The sequence below is a fragment of the Lolium rigidum genome, chromosome 6 (genome assembly GCF_022539505.1).
Source record: "Lolium rigidum isolate FL_2022 chromosome 6, APGP_CSIRO_Lrig_0.1, whole genome shotgun sequence".
NCBI lineage: Eukaryota > Viridiplantae > Streptophyta > Magnoliopsida > Poales > Poaceae > Lolium > Lolium rigidum.
This window is the reverse complement of record NC_061513.1, coordinates 148,048,211-148,059,148: the sequence shown is the minus strand read 5'-3', so window position 1 is coordinate 148,059,148 and position 10,938 is coordinate 148,048,211.

Sequence of the window (10,938 nt, the reverse complement as noted above, 5' to 3'; positions counted from 1 at the left end):
AACCACGGGGGCATCCCCAAGCTTAGACTTTTCACTCTTCTTGATCATAGTATATCATCCTCCTCTCTTGACCCTTGAAAACTTCCTCCACACCAAACTTAAAACAAACTCATTAGAGGGTCAGTGCATAATCAAAAATTCACATGTTCAGAGGGACACAATCATTCTTAACACTTCTGAACATTACCCAAAGCTACTGAAAGTTAATGAAACAAAGAAATCCACTCAACACAGTAAAAGAGGCAATGTGAAATAAAAGGCAGAATCTGTCAAAACAGAACAGTCCTAAAGAAGAATTTTTTTAGAGGCACTTAACAGGCTCAGATGAAAAAGCTCAAAACTAATGAAAGTTGCGTACATATCTGAGGATCACGCATGAATTTGCGCAGATTTTTTTTGATTCTTCTACAGAGAGATCTACTCAAATTCGTGACAGGTAAAAATCTGTTTCTGCGCAGAAATCCAAATCTAGTATCAACTTTACTATCAGAGACTTTACTTGGCACAACAATATGATAAGGAGAGGTTGCTACAGTAGTAACAACTTCCAAGACACAACAAAACAGTAGTAAAATAAAAACATGGGTTATCTCCCAAGAAGTGCTTTCTTTATAGCCATTAAGATGGGCTCAGTAATTTTAATGATGCTCTCGCAAGAAATAAGAGTTGAAGCAAAAGAGAGCATCAAAAGCAAATAAGAAACACTTTTAAGTCTAACCCACTTCCTATGAAAAGGAATCTTGTAAGGGAACAAGTACTGAAAGCACAAAGCAACAAGCATAGAAAGGCAACACAAGCGCAACTTCAAGATTCTCAACATAAAGAGGGGAAACTTAATATTATTAAGATGCATATAACCATGTTTCCCTCTCTCATAATAACTTTAAGTAGCATCATTGATGAAATCCACAATATAAATATCACATGAAACATTCTTATCATGAGCTACATGCATAAAATTATTACTCTCCACATAAGCATAGTCATTACTATTAATTGTAGTGGGAGCAAATTCAATAAGATAGCTATCATTATTATTCTCATCACCATAATCATCATATATAGGAGGCATATTGTAATCATAATTAATTTTCTCCTCAATAGTAGGTGGATTGAAAATATGATAGTCATCATTGTAATCATCATATATAGGAGGTAAAGTATCATCAAAGTAAATTTTCTCCTCCATGCTTGGGGGACTAAAAATATCATGCTCCTCAAAACCAGCTTCCCCAAGCTTAGAATTTTCCATAGCATTAGCAACAATGGTGTTCAAAGCATTCATACCAATAACATTGCCATTAGCATGCATATAAAGTTCCATAGGTTTTTTAATTTTCTCTTCAAACACCTCATGTCCTAACTCAAGATAAATACTATAAAGATCTCTAATATTTTTGTTGTTTTCCATTAAGCCTAACTAGTGAAATCACACAACTTAGTGTTCTCAGGAGTATTCATTTTAACAATAATAAAAATAAGTAAAGCAAAACCGGATTAAATAAAGTAAAACAAGTAACTAATTTTTTCGTGTTTTTGATATAAAGAAAGCAAACAAAACAGAAAATAAAATAAAGCAAGACAATAAACAAAGTAAAGAGATTGGATGTGAGAGACTCCCCTTGCAGCGTGTCTTGATCTCCCCGGCAACGGCGCCATAAAAATGCTTGATGGCGCGTGAAGCACACGTCCGTTGGGAACCCCAAGAGGAAGGTGTGATGTGTACAACAACAAGTTTACCTTAGTAAGAAACCAAGGTTATCGAACCAGTAGGAGATGAAGGCCACGTGAAGGTTGTTGGTGGAGGAGTGTAGTGCGGCGCAACACCAGGGATTCCGGCGCCAACGTGGAACCTGCACAACACAATCACAATACTTTGCCCCAACTTAACAGTGAGGTTGTCAATCTCACCGGCTTGCTGTAAACAAAGGATTAAACGTATGGTGTGGAGAATGATGTTTGTTTGCGATGAACAACAAAGAATAGAGATTGCAGTAGATTGTATTTCAGATGTAAAAGAATGGACCGGGGTCCACAGTTCACTAGTGGTGTCTCTCCAATAAGATAAATAGCATGTTGGGTGAACAAATTACGGTTGGGCAATTGACAAATAGAGATGCACATACATATATCATGATGACTACTATGAGATTTAATTAGGGCATTACGACAAAGAACATAGACCGCTATCCAGGCATGCATCTATGCCTAAAAAGTCCACCTTCGGGTTAGCATCCGCACCCCTTCCAGTATTAAGTTGCAAACAACAGACAATTGCATTAAGTACTGCGCGTAATGTAATCAACACAAATATCCTTAGACAAAGCATCGATGTTTTATCCCTAGTGGCAACAGCACATCCACAACCTTAGAACTTTACATCCATTGTCCCGGATTCAATGGAGGCATGAACCCACTATCGAGCATAAATACTCCCTCTTGGAGTTACAAGTATCAACTTGGCAGAGCCTCTACTAGCAACGAGAGAGCATGCAAGAACATAAACAACACATATATGATAGATTGATAATCAACTTGACATAGTATTCAATATTCATCGGATCCCAACAAACGCAACATGTAGCATTACAAATAGACGATCTTGATCATGATAGGCAGCTCACAAGATCTAAACATGATAGCACAAGAGGAGAAGACAACCATATAGCTACTGCTATGGACCCATAGTCGAAGGATGAACTACTCACGCATCAGTCCGGAGGCGGGCATGATGATGTAGAGTCCTCCGGCGATGATTCTCCTCTCCGGCAGGGTGCCGGAGGCGATCTCCTGAATCCCCCGAGATGGGATTGGCGGCGGCGGCGTCTCAGTAACTTTTCTCGTATCGTGGCTCTCGGTTATAGGGTTTTCGCGACGGAGAGAATATATAGGCGAAGGGGCAGAGTCAGGAGGCGCCCGAGGGGCCCACCCCATAGGGCGGCGCGCCCAAGGGTGGGGCTGCGCCCCCCTAGGGTGTGGTCGCCTCGTCGCCCCTCTTCGTCTCCTCTTCGGACTTCTGGAAGGCTCCGTGGAAAATAAGACCGTGGGCTTTTGTTTCGTCCAATTCCGAGAATATTTCCTGTGTAGGATTTCTGAAACCAAAAACAGCGAGAAAACGAGAAGCGGCACTTCGGCATCTTGTTAATAGGTTAGTGCCGGAAAATGCATCAAAATGATGTAAAGTGTATATAAAACATGTGAGTATTGTCATAAAACTAGCATGGAACATAAGAAATTATAGATATGTTTGAGACGTATCACTTGCAAGCATGTGAATGGTTCACAAGAGATGATATGCCACGGTACAAGTAAAGAGTACTTGTCGGAGACGAGGTTGAACGAGGTATAGAGATACCAATGATCAAACCTCAGACAAATAAAATATCGCGAGACAAAGGGAATCGGTATCGTATGTAAATGGTTCAATCGATCACTAAGTTATCGTTGAATATGTGGGGGCCATTATGGATCTCCAAATCCCGCTATTGGTTATTGGTCGGAGAAGAGTCTCAACCATGTCTGCATAGTTCACGAACCGTAGGGTGACACACTTAAGGTTTGATGTTGTTTTAAGTAGATATGGGATATGAAATGGAGTTCGAAGTTTTGTTCGGAGTCTCGGATAGGATCCAGGACATCACGAGGAGGTCCGGAATGGTCCGGAGAATAAGATTCATATATAGGAAGTCACTTTCCAAGTTTGGAAATGATCCGGTGTATTTATGGAAGGCGCTAGAATGTTCTAGAACCTTCCGGATGAAATCACCATGGAAGGTGGAGTCCCGGTTGGACTCCACCAAACCCAACCAGCCAACCAAGTGGGAGGGTGGAGTCCACCTCCTTGGCCGGCCAAACTAAGGGGGAAAGGGAGAGTCCCTGTCCCTGTAGGTTTCGTCCATGTGGCAGTTTTGGAGTTGGACTTCAGATTGGTTTTGGGGAAAACCCTAGGGGGTTTCCACCTATATAAAGAGGAGGAGAGGGGGGCTGGCCGGCCACATCAAGACCACCATGACCGGCGCCCTAGCTGCTCCCTCTCTCCCAAACCCTAGCGCACCTCCCTCCTCATACACCTCCGGAAGCGCTTACGACGAAGCCCTGCCGGAGATCTCCACCACCACCGCCACCACGCCGTCGTGCTGGCGGGATTCCGAGGAGGATCTACTACATCTGCTGCCCGCTGGAACGGGGAGAAGGACGTCGTCATCAACACCGAACGTGTGACCGAGTACGGAGGTGCTGCCCGACTGTGGCACCGTCAAGATCTTCTACGCGCTTTCGAAAGCGGCAAGTGATCGACTACAGCAACAACGAGATCTAATCTCGTAGGCTTTGGAAATCTTCGAGGGTTAGTCTCATGATCTTCTCGTTGCTACCATCTTGTAGATTGGATCTTGGCTTGTTATTCGTTCTTGCGGTAGGAATTTTTTTTTGTTTTCTATGCTACGAATCCCATCAGTGGTATCAGAGCTGTGTCTATGCATAGATTGGTTGCACGAGTAGAACACAATGGTTTTGTGGGCGTTGATGCTTTGTTGTCTTTAGTTCGTGTACTTTGCATCTTGCGGGATGGTGGGATGAAGCGGCCCGGGCTAACTTCACATGACCGCGTTCATGAGACTTGCTCCACGCTCAACATGCAACTTGTATTGCATAAGTAGCTTTGCGGGTGTCTATCTCTCTCACCATAGTGAAGATTCAATTTACTCTTTCTATTGACAACACTAGTATCACCGTTGTGGTTCATGTTTGTAGGTAGATTGGATCTTGCTCGAAAACCCTAAACCACATAAAATATGCAAACCAAATTAGAGGCGTCTAACTTGTTTTTGCAGGGTTTGGTGATGTGATATGGCCATGATGTGATGAATATGTATGAGATGATCATTATTGTATTGTGGCAACCGGCAGGAGCCTTATGGTTGTCTTTATATTTCATGTTGTAGTATTATTTCAAAGTAGTTGTAATAGTTGCTACATGAGGTGAACAACCATGAAGACGACGCCATGAACCTTGACGCTACACCGAAGATGATGGAGATCATGCCCGTTGATGATGGAGATCATGTCCGTGCTTTGGAGATGAAGATCAAAGGCGCAAAGACTAAAGGGCCATATCATATCACATTATGAATTACATGTGATGTTAATCCTTTATGCATCTTATCTTGCTTAGATCGCGACGGTAGCATTATAAGATGATCCCTCACATTAATATCAAGATAATAAAGTGTTCTCGCCTCGTATGCACCGTTGCTACAGTTCGTCGTTTTGAAGCATCTCGTGATGATCGGATGTGATAGATTCTACGTTCACATACAACGGGTGTAAGCCATGTTTGCACACGCGGAATACTTGGGTTTGCTTGACGGCCTAGCATGTACAGACATGGCCTCAGAACACAGGTAACCGAAAGGTTGAACACGAGTCATATGGATGATATGATCAACATGTTGATGTTCACCATTGAAGCTACATCATCTCACGTGATGATAGGTTTTGGTGTAGTGGATATGGATCGTGTACCACTAAACAACTATGAGGGATGTTGTATTAAGTGGGAGTTCATTAGTAGTTAGATTAAAACATGAACTAATTATCATGAACATAGTCTGAATAGTATTTTGAATTAAATTTGTAGAATTGGCATCCGTTATCTACCATGCGCTAGTCTTGTAATTGAGATAGAAATACTATTAAATTTGACTGGTACCGCATTGTTAAAGAATCAAGAAATGATTAAGTCCTATTGCAAAACTTTTAGTAAACCTCACATTGCTGATTCAAAGAACAATGGTTTCAATTAGTACCTAAAATCATCTTGTCTCCGTGAAACTTGAAGTTCAAATCTGTTTGAAAAGTAAGGAGCTGAAAAGTTTGTTTTCAGAAATAAGCAAGGTATGAGATATATGTGATATCTAAGACCTTATTACAAGATGATAGAATATAATCTAGTGAGACTACATAAACTCATAAGTTTTATGGGAATGTACGAAGATTGAAGACGCCAGGCGTCCCAATCCTCCAACTAAGTTGGGCACTAACGATATTTGCATATCCATGAAGTGATCATCCTTAGTATGCACCGTTGCTAAGACTCGTCATTTCGAAGCATCACGTGATGATCGGATGTTATAGATTCTACGCGTGCATACAACGGGTGCAAGCCAGATTTGCACATGCGAATACTGAGGTTAAACTTTACGAGCCTAGCATGTACAGACATGGTCTCGGAAAGTCGTCATGATATGATGGATAAAATTATGAGTGAAATTGTTCATCATATTACAAAGTTACTAATAGTGAAATGTGGAACACTTGTCATATGATGATCAACTTCAAAGTAAGAACCTCAAGGTTATTGGTATTTGACCAATGGACCTAAAAGTTATTGAAGGTGAAGTGTTTTATGAGAATGAGGAAAGCTAAAAGAGAAACTACAAAAGATATTTTGGAAGAAAGAAAGAAAAGACTAGAAAGTCTAGCTCAGGTGTATATAAATGATATACATGTTATGGATGTATTCCTTGTTTGGTCACATAATGAAATTCTTGGCTATTTGTACCGAGTTGGTTGGTATGAGATGTCATACGGTACAACGCAATACAAGAATACGATGGCCTAAGTGATCGATAAGGAATATGGTAATAATGCACGTCTGGAACATAATAAAGTGTTATTATGTTTGTCGTTGACATTCTACCTAGCCCTTAGAATTTATAATAAAGAACTTAATAATTGTTATTTTGCTCTGGTCAAATGAAAAACAATGAGTTGTTCAAATTATGAAATTACTCCATGTACGATGGATAAGTTATTATAAATCTTAATGGTGAAACACACATACATAACACTGACGCTAAAATGCCATAATGCAAATCATTTGAATTCCACTTATTTGTGGAACCGCCATTTAGGTCATGTTAGAAAGGAACGCATGAAGGAACTCCATGCAATGGATTTTTGGAGTCATTTGATTTTTGAATCGTTTGGCGCTTGCAAATCTTTTCTAAAGAGAATGACTAAAATACCGTTCATAGGCCAAGAGTTGAACGGGCAACTAACATAGTGGAAACATACATGATGATATATGTGGTTCACTGGGCATGGTTGTATGCGGGAGATTCTTCTACTTCATGAAAACTTCCAATAATGAATTGAGTATATATATGTGGATATATTCGATAAGGAAGAAGTTTGAAATATTTGAATGGATTCAAATAAATTTCAGCATGAAGTGGAAATCATCATAAAGTCAAATATCTATGATTGGATCATGGTGGAAATATTTGAATTACGAGTTTTAGCGAACATCTAAGAGAGTTATGAAATTTTTCTACAACTCACGTTTCTTGGAGTATCATAGTGATGATGTAATATCCGAGAGACGTATCCAAACCTTGTTGGATTAATGATGAGATAATATAATATGACGCCATTATATTTTTGTGGATTATGCTTTAGAGACTACCGCTTTTACACTGAATAGAGCATCATCATGATCCGTTGAAATGACACCATACAAGTTATGGTATGGGTATAAACCCTAATAGTCATTTCTTAAATTTTGGTATAAGTAAATGAGTTTACAACCAAAACTGGATGAATGTCTTTGTTGTTGTCCCAGAATTGGGAATTCTTTCCACTATGAAGTAAAAGACAAAAGTGTTTGTTAATGTTACTTGCTTATTTCCAAGAAATTGTTTTCTAGCGAAGTATTTGAGTGGGAGGAAAATAGAACTTGATAAGGTTTATGAACCTGAGCATAATGATCAGAGTAGCGCAGCATCGGAATTGGTTCCGGAAGCGGCCACGACGATCATGGCTCCCATGTCTACAAAATGTTATAGTCGTGGAGATCAAAGTACCTATTGAACCTTGTAGATATGGTTTACTTTGTGATCAAATAAATGATTTATGGACAAAGGATTGATTTTGAACAATGATAAACCAACTACATACAAAGAAGTTATGATGGGCCCTGACTCCGTTAAAATGGCTATGCGCCATGAAATCCAAGATAGATGAATACTTTTTGAAAATAAATGGATCTATAAAATTGATGGACTTGGATGGAATATCCTTGAATAAGCTCGACTTGTCGAAAGATCGTTTACGACAAAGTTCAAAAAGTTGACTACGATAAGATTAGATCTTCCGTAGCGATGCTTATAGTCTATGTGGATTATTCTAGTAATCGCTACATATTTTCTTTTATGAGATATGCTAGTAGGATGGCAAAATACATTACTTAACAGAAGTGTGTATTAAAGGTGTGTTGCGGTCAAAACCCACCGGCGGGCAGCGACGGGCAACACAGTAGAGCAGGGAACAACTTAGGGCTGCGGCTGGCCCTGGTCCCTCCGAGCGACGGCCCGCAAAGCCTCTGGTACACACGTCCGATGGTGGTGCAGGGCGTGCCACCGACCTATACCGGTCGGGGAAGGTGATGGAGATGCCTCGCTTAGTTTCCTGCATGGCATACACGTAAACATTAAATACGAGCCTCGATCGGCTCTCAGGTTATCCTGTGAATCGGCTCAAGGAGCCGATCCACCCATGATTCGTACGAGGTGCACGAATATATGGTGGTCCTGCTTGATCAAGATAAAGCTAATGCGATCTACGACGATTTAGGGTTTTCACCGCATAATCGGATCATCCTACTCACGATTGGGCCTCGCGGCCACGCACGGTGATCGTAAGCCGATCCTAGACAAGGCCTAAAAACCAACACGAGGTTGATCCCCGGAACATCCTGTCTAGGACTAGCAAACGACACCCTACGTGCCGCTGGATCCTCCAACCCTTTGTAAGGCCTAACTATTGCGAGATATTAAACTAATCCTTGAAGAACAAGGAGCAACCGTAACGGATCGGATCTACTAAATAATGATCAAGCGGGTGCCGCCCCTACACCTAAGATAGGTGTAAGGGCGGCTAGATATGCAAGGGTTGCACTACGATAGCATATGATACGAAGAACAATGCTAACCCTAACACATCTATGATAACTACGTTGCTCGCCATCAAAAAGGCTTCAGTACGAGCAACGCATGAACAACATGAAGCTTGTCTTTGCCTAGATCGCAAGATGCGATCTAGGCAGCATGATGCTACGGGAGAAACCCTCGAGACGAAGGAGTTGGCGATGCGCCGAGATTGATTTGTGGTTGAACGTTGGTTGTTGTTTATTCCATAAACCCTAGATACATATTTATAGTCCAGGGGACTTTCTAACGTGGGAATAATCCCCACCGTGCACGAGACAAACTCTACCTAAATGACAATATTACAGATACACGGGCCAACTAGCCCAAACTTTGCATAACAGGCCGATTCACGTATTTCTTCCATGTATATTCTTCAAATCCATCTTGATCGCGGCCCACCTCGACTCGGTCAAATTCCGGTGATAACACATGCCCCCTGGTTTTGGAATTGGTAATTCCAAAATCACTCTGCTTTTCTTCGTCGGGTCATGTCGTGGCGGAACCGTCGCGGTATCCTTCATCATGATGCCTTGCCTTCTCAACTTCTCCGCATGACTCGGCAGTTTTTTTTAGGCACCACTTCCTCGGAAGCTGCTTGTGGCATTGAATTTCCACTATATCCCCTTTATTTAACCGCTCCGCACGGTTTACTTCCGCATCCCCTTCGCATTAGCACTCCCAAAAGCCCTCCTGCGCCACCATGTCTTCTTCCTCCTCTCGCTCCATCGGATCTTTCCGAGTCAGTCCTCCTCTTCCCGCGAGCCGACACCGGAGCCGAACCGGGGAGGAGGTCCACGCGGCGAACATCCGCCGCGCCATCGAGCCGGGGAGGAGTCTAGCCATGACTTCTCCATCTGGTCGGAGGACGACAAGTCCACGACCAGACGGGGAGAGCGACCTCCGCTTCCTCGCCAATGGGGAAACGGAGGAGGAGAGCGATGACGATCGCTTCTCCTGCAACGACTTCACCTCTCCCGAGGAGGAGGAGGAGGAGAAGGAGGAGGAGGAGGAGGAGGACGACACCCTGATGGCGTGTATTTCACACGTTCGTTGGGCAACCCCAAGAGGAAGGTATGATGAGCACAGCAGCAAGTTTTCCCTCAGAAAGAAACCAAGGTTTATCGAACCAGGAGGAGCCAAGAAGCACGTTGAAGGTTGATGGCGGCGGGATGTAGTGCGGCGCAACACCGGAGATTCCGGCGCCAACGTGGAACCCGCACAACACAACCAAGCTACTTTGCCCCAACGAAACAGTGAGGTTGTCAATCTCACCGGCTTGCTGTAACAAAGGATTAACCGTATTGTGTGGAATATGATTGTTTGCAGAGAAAACAATGAGAACAAGTATTGCAGTAGATTGTATTTCAAGTAAAGAGAATTGGACCGGGGTCCACAGTTCACTAGAGGTGTCTCTCCCATAAGACGAACAGACATGTTGGGTGAACAAATTACGGTTGGGCAATTGACAAATAAAGAGAGCATGACAATGCACATACATATCATGATGAGTATAGTGAGATTTAATTGGGCATTACGACAAAGTACATAGACCGCCATCCAACTCGCATCTATGCCTAAAAAGTCCACCTTCAGGTTATCATCCGAACCCCCTCCAGGATTAAGTTGCAAAGCAACAGACAATTGCATTAAGTATGGTGCGTAATGTAATCAACAACTACATCCTTAGACATAGCATCAATGTTTTATCCCTAGTGGCAACAGCACAACACAACCTTAGAACTTTCTGTCACTGTCCCAGGTGTCAATGCAGGCATGAACCCACTATCGAGCATAAATACTCCCTCTTGGAGTTAAAAGCATCTACTTGGCCAGAGCATCTACTAATAACGGAGAGCATGCAAGATCATAAACAACACATAAGCATAACTTTGATAATCAACATAACAAGTATTCTCTATTCATCGGATCCCAACAAACGCAACATATA